The sequence below is a fragment of the Coffea eugenioides genome, chromosome 11 (assembly GCF_003713205.1).
Source record: "Coffea eugenioides isolate CCC68of chromosome 11, Ceug_1.0, whole genome shotgun sequence".
Lineage (NCBI taxonomy): Eukaryota > Viridiplantae > Streptophyta > Magnoliopsida > Gentianales > Rubiaceae > Coffea > Coffea eugenioides.
The window spans coordinates 8667326-8680155 of NC_040045.1; positions in this window are offsets into that span (position 1 = coordinate 8667326).

Below are 12830 nucleotides of genomic sequence, written 5' to 3' on the forward strand. Positions count from 1 at the left end.
GTAGACACTTGAGGTTTTTAGCTGTCAGTGGAGATATAGATTCTGTTCCATCATCAATATCGAACCTCTGGAACTTGGAAACGATCATTGTGAAGGGATTAATGGGAAAAGTTATACTACCTGATAGTATTTGGTACATGGCACGGTTGCGACATGTTCATGTCAATAATCATGCTACATTTATTTTGGAAGGTATCAAGCCTGTGGAACTTTCTCAGTTGTATGACTTGGTGACACTTTCATCGCCATGTTTCTCTGATGTGGAAGAAACAGAAATAGTATTGAGGAGGTTCCCTAATCTCCGAAAACTTGGATGCATGTTTGTGAAACCAAATAGTTGTTTGGGAAACAATGATCATTTTCCGGCTATGGATGTTTTGACTAAGTTGGAGTCGCTGAAGATCTCTTACTATGGCCCTCCACCTAATGTGACAGTGACTATAGTTCTCCAGAATCTTATCGTCTGATGAATGGCTTTGACTTGATGTTTCACAAGGTCAAATAAACTTGCATTGCTACGCGGCAAGGCCACAATTGTCGATTCCGCCTTGAAAAGAAAAATCTTCGGAAGCAACATAAAAAACACATCTCTGGCCTTGGACTTTGTGACTTCCTTGTCATGGAGAGAGTGATATAAAGATATTACCAGTCTGTTAACTTCCTCAAGAAATGTGAAGATTGGTTGTTCATCTTCTTCGTCCCTCACAGCTTGCGGCAGATCTTTGAAGTATGTTCTCAAGAAACTCAACCTCGCATCAAGGGCTCTATATTGGACAATCGCAAGGTTGAGATCAGGGCCACCGTTTAATTGCTCCACAAGGAAAAACTCTACCTTTATAAGCCAAACCTTTGCAAGCAATATCATAAGATCAGTTCCCATTTCTCGGTCCAACATACACTTCAAAACTACCCCATGCATAATAGCTACTTCAATCTCGGGCAATAGACATTCCACAGCCTCTTCAGACAATTGTCTTGTATTAGTGGTGACAATGGACACTAAGTAATTCAGCTCCTCATAAAGAACATCCGGGTTTGTCCGACCAAGTAGATACTTGACAAAGCAAGATTCCAGATATGTGTTCCTTGTGCAATTGGTCTCACTCTTCATAGCGTTGAGGAACTGCAGATTCACCTTTAGAAAATCTCACGTAGTTAGATCTATCTTCTGTTGCAAATCAGAAATCTCTTTGCCATCTGGGAATCAATTTCTTCCCTGAACCAGCACAAACAAGACAGATGCGTTGTGTGGATTGCAACATCTCCAACAAATAAAGAGATCTTCTATTCTTGGATCCTGTTCTGGGAAACCGCGCACATCCTTGATGAAACATAAGAACTTTGATAAGTAGTCTTTGAAGGCTCCAAATTGTACCATCAGAGGATGACTATTAGCAAGTTTCTTACTCAAATCCAGCAGATTGTCAGATATGGATATGACAAACTTCTGCCATTGATTATAGTGATGTAAAGGAGAGACAGACAGAATTGAATGGCTTGATAGATAGCCATCCTGATCATAAGCTTCTCTGATTTCTGACTTGATATTCTTAATTTTCTCAAGAAAGTTGGAGAGTAAGGCAATCAACTTAGAGGGACGGAATAAAATATAATTCTTGTTAGATGCTCTTTCTAGGCCTCTCATCTCTAGTATTGCCGTTTCAATTCTCAAGTCAAGGGATTCCAAATTCTACACAACCTTAGAGGCATTAGTCCAGATTGTAACATAACGCAAAAAAGTAGTCAGAAATCTGAACTCCACTTCAAAATTATTGATCTTATTAACCATACAGGTGTGAACCCAAGGATGCAGTTGCAGTCGTGGTTTCAAACCAAAAAACTGCTGTGTTTTTGGCAAAAATGTTCCAGATACCTTCTTCGTCCAGAATTGAGTTTTATACTGTTCAAGCTGCTGCTTCAGGCCCTTCAGATAAAAATTAATACCAGAGATATACGGACGACTAAGAGCCATCAGCTTGGCTATATACTCTTAATAGCTGCTTTGAAATTCTTAGAAATGATCACTCACTCTCCCTCAGATTTCAAGGGAAAAACAATGCAGAATACAAGAGAAAGTCCTGATGCAATAGTATGTTCTGCAATTAGTGACTCACAGGTAGTAGTAGATTCCGTTTGTCCAAGGGACTCACGCAGCAGTTTTCTCCACAATAGGCGAAATGCCAGCCTTTTGTATTTTGTCAAGGAACATTAACAACAAACCAGCAAAATGCACACCGCGTTAATGCGTCATTTTCAAAATTTTCTTTAATACAAGTAGTTGGGTTTTCTGTCTTCGTGAATTTTGAAGGACGACTTATTCTTCTTCAGAAAACGAAAGATGGATTTGGGTTTTCAGTCGTCGTGAGTTTTGAAGGACGACTCATTCTTCTTGAGAAAACGAAAGATGGATTACCGCATATGCAGGTTATGCAGACTTGGCTTTAGCTTTGACGAGTTACCAGTACCACATGCAGGGTTTGCAGACTTTGTCTTAGCTGCGCAATTATCATACAGTAAAAGGCTAGCTTGCATTTCAAGACGAAAAAAACAGCCGATCCTTTGTCGTATTTTCTGTACCATTTCTATCTACAACGGATCCTCCGTCACATTATTTTGTGTTACTTTTTATTTCACATTTTATTATATTATTATTTTTTTATAAATATTATATTTTAAATATTTTTATTTTTTAAAAATTCAATAACTCTTAATTGAGTAAAAATAAATACAACAGTTTTAAAAAGTAATATATTGTGGAAAATAAAAAAAAATCCAGCAAAAAATTCTTAAAAAATCTCATTTTTTTATGTATTTTAATTTTTTGAATTTATTAAATTTTGTGCATTGCTCAGTTAATAGTTGTTGGATTTAAGGAAACAAAAAAAATTAAAATATAATATTTATGAAGAAAAAATAGTAATATGATAAAAGATGAGACAAAAAATAACACAAAAAATGAGATAGAAGATCCATTGCGACTAACACGGTCCAAATTCCAACATGTTTAATTGGGCGGAGCAAATACGTGGAGCGTGAATCCAGCAGAAATTGCCCCTGTTAGCTGCGCTCCTGCATGAAGCGGTACCTCTTGGAATCCAGCTCCTAATTGCTTTAGTTGTAAGTATTTCAAATGCGGATTTAATCCAGTTCCTGATAGTAGTAGTAATTGAAATGTTCTCGATCAAATTTTTTTTTAAATTTTTTGAAGGATTCTCAATCAAATTTCTAGATACAAATTTAATTTCAATTTGAAGACTTGTTTAGAATTAGTTATTTTTTAACGAAGAGCCCCAAAGAATACTTTTCTTTGGGAAGGGGGAACGAGACTGCAGGTTGTGTTGTTCCACTCTCATTTTTAATGAAATTTCAAAAGGAACCACAAATTTTGGATCCCACAGAAATGAAAAGCAAACAGAGAAATTAAATAAAGAAATTGACGAATCCAATCTGCATTTTGTGATTATCCGAAAGCCACTAGGGCAGTACTCAGTTTTTTTTTATTATTTTCTTTTCTTTTCTTTTTTTTAAACATTGATAAAAAGCTTCTTAGGAGATTATTATCTATTTCTTTAACGCATTGGTTTTGAAATTCTAGGCCCAAACAAATTTTAGATTGTACTAACTTTATTTGTAACCAGATAAAAGGATTCTATATCCAATCAACCAAATAAAAACCTGTATGGGAAAAAATAGGAGTTAAAGAGGGCTGAATATAAATTACTTCGACATATCTCTATTGTCTATGGTCTAAATTCTTGTTTGATAACTCAATTTAATATTTAAAATTAATGAATTCAGATCTTAATATATTGAAATACGTTTGATAACAAAAAATTGGATATCTAAATTAATTAAATGACACTCAATTTCGTAAAACATGTTTCAAAAAATAAGTGACAAACTGTTTACTCATCACTTAATGTGATATACACTCAAATGTATCAAGTTTAGAATTTAACAATTCAATAATTTAATGAATTTAAATTTTAAATTTCAAATTTCAGTTTTCAGACTTCAATTTTATCAAATGTATCCTAAATTTCTTCAAGCCAAAATGGAAATGTCCATTAAAAATAATAGTTTTGATAGTAGATTATTTGGGACAATTTTTTGAAAAAAAACTGTCACTTTTTTTTTATATGATGTATATGAAATAAAAATGTGGCTGAAAATGTTTTGATGAAATAAGCAAATAAAATTTGACAAATAATCTACCATCCAAACAAATAAAATTTGACAAATAATCTACCATCGTTGAAGAACTTATGGTTGTGCATTGCTCAGTGTGTGATGTGTTTATGAGGTTGGTCCAATGTCCAAGTGGTTCAAAGCTTGTCTACCATCTTGAAGGATTGATTTCAAAGAACCTTCACTAAGATAGTGGTTCAATCGAAAGACACCATTATTTATGCATATGTGTTGACCTTGGTCGATCAATCCTTGGTTTTGATGATTAACAAACCAAAATGTAGATTTGGGCTAATGTTTTTATGTGAGCAATTTGTTAGAACAGATTCTTGTGGCACAAAAGAAGAAGCAAAGACAGGGCACTCATGTCGGACGTCCAAAAGGAAGCTATCGGACGTCCGAAAGGATGAAGAACATCAAGAAAGAAACTCTGTCGGACGCTCGTGAGGAAGCATCGGACGTCCGGAAAGATCGGACGCACGCCTCGGACGCACATCGATCGCATCGGACGTACGAGAAATTTCGCAAAGATTTGATGACTCTCTGACGACGTTCGGACGCAGGGTTCGGACGTCCGACAGGTGGTTCGGACGTCCGACAGGCCAACGGCTAGTTTTGACAGCATTTAATATTTGACCGTTGGAGAGCCTTTTGGAGCCATTTCTCACCTTCTATAAACACCCCAAAGCACAAGAAGACAAAGGACTTTTGCCAACACAAAATACAAGCTTACAAGTGAGATTTTTGAGTAGAAAGATTCTTTGTTGGTTGTATAAGGGGTTGGGGAAGTTGGGTTGTGAGGTTGCTCAAGTGAAAGTTACTCTCTAGGAGAAGTAAAACCTTGGTGAAGGTGAACCTATCACTTGAAGTGGTAAAACCTTGGTGAAGGTTGCCTCATTTGTTTAAAATAGTTCTTAATTGGGTGAGTGATCTTTCAAGTGTAGGTTGTTGAGGGTTAACTAGAATAGTTGTAAAACTCCTTGGCTCAACCAAAGTGTGTTTGGGGTGAGGAAGGAGTGAGCCTTCACTTGTACATCTTGGTTAGCATCGCCATCTATTGAAGAGGCTATTGGATTGACATTTGGTTTGCATTTCTTATCTTTTCTCTTTAATTAAGTTTTCTTTATTGTGCTTAAATTTGATATATCTTTGTGCATCATTGTGAAATTGTTTGTACTCATTGGGTTGCACCAGGCCTTACAATTGGTATCAGAGTTTGGTCTCTTTTGATCAAGCTTAACCGCTTAGAGTAAAGATCATGGCAACCATAAAAGTTTCTTTTTTAGAAGGGCAATCTATTGATAGACCACCTATGTTTAATGGTTCTCATTTTAGCATGTGGAAACAAAGAATGATGATTTTCTTACAATCCGTTTATATTGAATTATGGTATGTGGTAGAAGATGGTCCTTATGAAGCCAGAATAATTGACTCTACCACTAATTTGAGTAGGTTAAAGACTAGACAAGAATTGAATGAAAAAGACAAGAGATACCTTTCTTTGAATGCCAAGGCCATGTGTATATTGTACAATGCATTAAATGTAAATGAATCTAGTAGGATTAAAGGTTGTAAATCAGCTAAAGATATTTGGGATAAATTGTGTGTATTTCATGAAGGTAACCAAGATATTAAAGAACAAAAGAAATCTTTGCTTGTTTCTCAATATGAATTTTTCAAAATGCATCCTCTTGAAAATGTTGATAAGATGTGTAGTAGATTTTGTGACATTATTCAAGATCTTAAATTGCTTGGAAAAGAATATTCTTTGGGTGAGAAAAATAGAAAGATTTTGAATGCCTTACCAAAAGAATGGGAAAACAAAATAAATGCTATAGAAGAGGCAAAGGATTTAAATTCTATGTCCATTGAATCTCTTGTGAATTCCCTAACCTCTTATGAATTAAAGCTGAAATTCAAAGTGCAAGAGAAAGAAAATGCAAGAATGTATAAGAGAGGGATAGCTTTTAAAGCATCTCAAGTGGGGGATAACCCATCCTTCATGGGTAATGAAAACATGGAAGTGGACAATGATATAACTCCTCACATCAAAAGTTTCAAGAAGATCTTCAACAAGAGAAGTTCAAGAGGAGATTGCAAAATTACATGGGATGAATGCAATTCAAAAAGAGAAAAAGAAGAGTTGGCACAAATGGCACAAATGACCTTTGGAGAAGATGAGGTAAATTCTTATCACTCTTCTTGTGATGAAGATAATGAAGATGATGATGTGAAAATTCTTATGATTAAAATGCATAAAAGTTTGAGAAAATCTTATGCTAAAAATAAAGATTTGAAAACAAAAATAAATGATTTGTTGGAAGAAAACTCCAAACTTTTTCAGGAAAACAAATGTTTGAGAATGGAAAATGATGATTTAAAAATCAAAAAAGTGTTTTTGATTGCAAAAATAATTTGAAAAGGAAGTTGGAAGAGAAAACAAAGTTTTATGAAAAAATGTTGGAGGAACAAAATTTGTTAAAGAAAAGAATTAATGATTTGAACGAGTTTCTCCAAAATGAAAAACAAAAGTTTTCTCAAACAAAAGAAAGCAAATCTTTTCAAGGCACAAATAAGTTTGTTATGATAAGAAATAAGAAAATTAGTTGCATTAAATCCACCTATGTGCAAAATACTTCTATCATGTGTCACTTTTGTTGCAAATTTGGACATATGCAAAATGATTGCTATGTAAAGAAAAATATGAGAAAAGGCATGAAATCCATGTGGATTGCTAGATCATGTCGTATTAACTCCCAAGGACCCTATAAAGAAAGGGTACCAAATGAAATTTCTCATATTTAGGTACATCATGAAGATTTGATCCAAGAAGTGCTAAATGGTTGTAAGTACTTTTGAAAATTTTGATATTCAATATGGTCTTGATTTGAAAAATAAAGGGGGAGTTTGTTTTTTTTTTGATTGATGCCAAAAGGGGGAGTAGGATTTATTGAAATTTCTTTGTATGTTGGCACTTTCTAAGGGGGAGCTTTAATTGAACTTATTTGATAAAAGAAATCTTCATTTTGTTTGTCATCATCAAAAAGGGGGAGATTGTTGACCTTGGTCGATCAATCCTTGGTTTTGATGATTATCAAACCAAAATGTAGATTTGGGCTAATATTTTTATGTGAGCAATTTGTTAGAACAGATTCTTGTGGCACAAAAGAAGAAGCAAAAACAGGGCACTCATGTGGGACGTCCGAAAGGAAGCTACCGGACGTCCGAAAGGATGAAGAACATCAAGAAGGAAACTCTGTCGGACGCTCGTGAGGAAGCATCGGACGTCCGGAAGGATCGGACGCACGCCTCGGACGCACATCGATTTCATCGGACGTCCTAAAAATTCCACGAAGATTTGATAACTCTCTGGACGACGTTCGGACGCAGAGTTCGGACGTCCGACAGGTGGTTTGGACGCAGGGTTCGGACGTCCGACAGGCCAACGGCTAGTTTTGACAGCATTTAATATTTGACCGTTGGAGAGCCTTTTGGAGTCATTTCTCACCTTCTATAAACACCCCAAAGCACAAGAAGACAATGGACTTTTGCCAACACTAAATACAAGCTTACAAGTGAGATCTTTGAGTAGAAATATTCTTTGTTGATTGTATAAGGGGTTGGGAAAGTTGGGTTGTGAGGTTGCTCAAGTGAAGGTTACTCTCTAGGAGGAGTAAAACCTTGGTGAAGGTGAACCTATCACTTGGAGTGGTAAAACCTTGATAAAGGTTGCCTCACTTGTATAAAGTAGTTCTTAATTGAGTGGGTAAGCTTTCAATTGTAGCTAGTTGAGGGTTTACTTGGAGAGTAGTAAAATTTCTTTGCCCAACCAAAGTATGTTTGGGGTGAGGAAGGAGTGAGCCTTCACTTGTACAAGTTCGTTAGCACTACCATCAATTGAAAAAACTATTTGGTGGATTCAACTCCAAGTTTGGAAGAAGCTTGGGAGTTTGATTGGTTTGAATTTCTTTTACTTTATTGTTACTCTATTTTTGTGCTTTAAAATTGCTTATATTCTTTGTCATTGTATTTACTTGACTACTTGTCTGGTTGAGTATTTTGGTTGTATTTGGTTGCATCGGGGCTTACAATTGGTATCAGAGCCAGGTTTCTTTTGATCAAGCTTAACCGCTTAGAGTAAAGATCATGGCAACCATAAAAGTTTCTTTTTTAGAAGGGCAATCTATTGATAGACCACCTATGTTTAATGGTTCTCATTTTAGCATGTGGAAACAAAGAATGATGATTTTCTTACAATCCGTTTATATTGAATTATGGTATGTGGTAGAAGATGGTCCTTATGAAGCTAGAATAATTGACTCTACCACTAATTTGAGTAGATTAAAGACTAGACAAGAATTGAATGAAAAAGACAAGAGATACCTTTCTTTGAATGCCAAGGCCATGTGTATATTGTACAATGCATTAGATGTAATTGAATCTAGTAGGATTAAAGGTTGTAAATCAGCTAAAGATATTTGGGATAAATTGTGTGTATTTCATGAAGGTAACCAAGATATTAAAGAACAAAAGAAATCTTTGCTTGTTTCTCAATATGGATTTTTCAAAATGCATCCTCTTGAAAATGTTGATAAGATGTGTAGTAGATTTTGTGACATTATTCAAGATCTTAAATTGCTTGGAAAAGAATATTCTTTGGGTGAGAAAAATAGAAAGATTTTGAATGCCTTACCAAAAGAATGGGAAAACAAAATAAATGCTATAGAAGAGGCAAAGGATTTAAATTCTATGTCCATTGAATCTCTTGTGAATTCCCTAACCTCTTATGAATTAAAGCTGAAATTCAAAATGCAAGAGGAAGAAAATGCAAGAATGTATAAGAGAGGCATAGTTTTTAAAGCATCTCAAGTGGGGGATAACCCATCCTTCATGGGTAATGAAAACATGGAAGTGGACAATGATATAACTCCTCACATCAAAAGTTTCAAGAAGATCTTCAATAAGAGAAGTTCAAGACGAGATTGCAAAATTACATGGGATGAATGCAATTCAAAAAGAGAAAAAGAAGAGTTGGCACAAATGGCACTAATGGCCTTTGGAGAAGATGAGGTAAATTCTTATCACTCTTCTTGTGATGAAGATAATGAAGATGATGATGTGAAAATTCTTATGATTAAAATGCATAAAAGTTTGAGAAAATCTTATGCTAAAAATAAAGATTTGAAAACAAAAATAAATGATTTGTTGGAAGAAAACTCCAAACTTTTTCAGGAAAACAAATGTTTGAGAATGGAAAATGATGATTTAAAAATCAAAAAAGTGTTTTTGATTGCAAAAATAATTTGAAAAGGAAGTTGGAAGAGAAAACAAAGTTTTATGAAAAAATGTTGGAGGAACAAAATTTGTTAAAGAAAAGAATTAATGATTTGAACGAGTTTCTCCAAAATGAAAAACAAAAGTTTTCTCAAACAAAAGAAAGCAAATCTTTTCAAGGCACAAATAAGTTTGCTATGCTAAGAAGTAAGAAAATTAGTTGTATTAAATTCACCTATGTGCAAAATACTTCTATCATGTGTCACTTTTGTTGCAAATTTGGACATATGCAAAATGATTGCTATGTAAAGAAAAATATGAGGAAAGGCATGAAATCCATGTGGATTGCTAGATCATGTCGTATTAACTCCCAAGGACCCTATAAAGAAAGGGTACCAAATGAAATTTCTCATATTTAGGTACATCATGAAGATTTGATCCAAGTAGTGCTAAATGGTTGTAAGTACATTTGAAAATTTTGATATTCAATATGGTTTTGATTTGAAAAATAAAGGGGGAGTTTGTTTTTTTTGATTGATGCCAAAAGGGGGAGTAGGATTTATTGAAATTTCTTTGTATGTTGGCACTTTCTAAGGGGGAGCTTTAATTGAACTTATTTGATAAAAGAAATCTTTCATTTGTTTGGCTCATCATCAAAAGGGCGGGAGATTGTTGCACTTGGTCGATCAATCCTTGCGTTTTCTGATGTATTAACAAACCAAAATGTAGAATTTGGGCTAATGTTTTTATGTGAGCAATTTGTTAGAACAGATTCTTGTGGCACAAAAGAAGAAGCAAAAACAGGGCACTCATGTGGGACGTCCGAAAGGATGAAGAACATCAAGAAGGAAACTCTGTCGGACGCTCGTGAGGAAGCATCGGACGTCCGGAAGGATCGGACGCACGCCTCGGACGCACATCGATTTCATCGGACGTCCTAAAAATTCCACGAAGATTTGATAACTCTCTGGACGACGTTCGGACGCAGAGTTCGGACGTCCGACAGGTGGTTTGGACGCAGGGTTCGGACGTCCGACAGGCCAACGGCTAGTTTTGACAGCATTTAATATTTGACCGTTGGAGAGCCTTTTGGAGTCATTTCTCACCTTCTATAAACACCCCAAAGCACAAGAAGACAATGGACTTTTGCCAACACTAAATACAAGCTTACAAGTGAGATCTTTGAGTAGAAATATTCTTTGTTGATTGTATAAGGGATTGGGAAAGTTGGGTTGTGAGGTTGCTCAAGTGAAGGTTACTCTCTAGGAGGAGTAAAACCTTGGTGAAGGTGAACCTATCACTTGGAGTGGTAAAACCTTGATAAAGGTTGCCTCACTTGTATAAAGTAGTTCTTAATTGAGTGGGTAAGCTTTCAATTGTAGCTAGTTGAGGGTTTACTTGGAGAGTAGTAAAATTTCTTTGCCCAACCAAAGTATGTTTGGGGTGAGGAAGGAGTGAGCCTTCACTTGTACAAGTTCGTTAGCACTACCATCAATTGAAAAAACTATTTGGTGGATTCAACTCCAAGTTTGGAAGAAGCTTGGGAGTTTGATTGGTTTGAATTTCTTTTACTTTATTGTTACTCTATTTTTGTGCTTTAAAATTGCTTATATTCTTTGTCATTGTATTTACTTGACTACTTGTCTGGTTGAGTATTTTGGTTGTATTTGGTTGCATCGGGGCTTACAATTGGTATCAGAGCCAGGTTTCTTTTGATCAAGCTTAACCGCTTAGAGTAAAGATCATGGCAACCATAAAAGTTTCTTTTTTAGAAGGGCAATCTATTGATAGACCACCTATGTTTAATGGTTCTCATTTTAGCATGTGGAAACAAAGAATGATGATTTTCTTACAATCCGTTTATATTGAATTATGGTATGTGGTAGAAGATGGTCCTTATGAAGCTAGAATAATTGACTCTACCACTAATTTGAGTAGATTAAAGACTAGACAAGAATTGAATGAAAAAGACAAGAGATACCTTTCTTTGAATGCCAAGGCCATGTGTATATTGTACAATGCATTAGATGTAATTGAATCTAGTAGGATTAAAGGTTGTAAATCAGCTAAAGATATTTGGGATAAATTGTGTGTATTTCATGAAGGTAACCAAGATATTAAAGAACAAAAGAAATCTTTGCTTGTTTCTCAATATGGATTTTTCAAAATGCATCCTCTTGAAAATGTTGATAAGATGTGTAGTAGATTTTGTGACATTATTCAAGATCTTAAATTGCTTGGAAAAGAATATTCTTTGGGTGAGAAAAATAGAAAGATTTTGAATGCCTTACCAAAAGAATGGGAAAACAAAATAAATGCTATAGAAGAGGCAAAGGATTTAAATTCTATGTCCATTGAATCTCTTGTGAATTCCCTAACCTCTTATGAATTAAAGCTGAAATTCAAAATGCAAGAGGAAGAAAATGCAAGAATGTATAAGAGAGGCATAGTTTTTAAAGCATCTCAAGTGGGGGATAACCCATCCTTCATGGGTAATGAAAACATGGAAGTGGACAATGATATAACTCCTCACATCAAAAGTTTCAAGAAGATCTTCAATAAGAGAAGTTCAAGACGAGATTGCAAAATTACATGGGATGAATGCAATTCAAAAAGAGAAAAAGAAGAGTTGGCACAAATGGCACTAATGGCCTTTGGAGAAGATGAGGTAAATTCTTATCACTCTTCTTGTGATGAAGATAATGAAGATGATGATGTGAAAATTCTTATGATTAAAATGCATAAAAGTTTGAGAAAATCTTATGCTAAAAATAAAGATTTGAAAACAAAAATAAATGATTTGTTGGAAGAAAACTCCAAACTTTTTCAAGAAAACAAATGTTTGAGAATGGAAAATGATGATTTAAAAAATCAAAAAAGTGTTTTTGATTGCAAAAATAATTTGAAAAAGAAGTTGGAAGAGAAAACAAAGTTTTATGAAAAAATGTTGGAGGAACAAAATTTGTTAAAGAAAAGAATTAATGACTTGAACGCGTTTCTCCAAAATGAAAAACAAAAGTTTTCTCAAATAAAAGAAAGCAAATCTTTTCAAGGCACAAATAAGTTTGCTATGATAAGAAGTAAGAAAATTAGTTGCATTAAATCCACCTATGTGCAAAATACTTCTATCATGTGTCACTTTTGTTGAAAATTTGGACATATGCAAATTGATTGCTATGTAAAGAAAAATATGAGAAAAGGCATGAAATCCATGTGGATTGCTAGATCATGTCGTATTAACTCCCAAGGACCCTATAAAGAAAGGGTACCAAATGAAATTTCTCATATTTAGGTACATCATGAAGATTTGATCCAAGAAGTGCTAAATGGTTGTAAGTACATTTGAAAATTTTGATATTCAATATGGT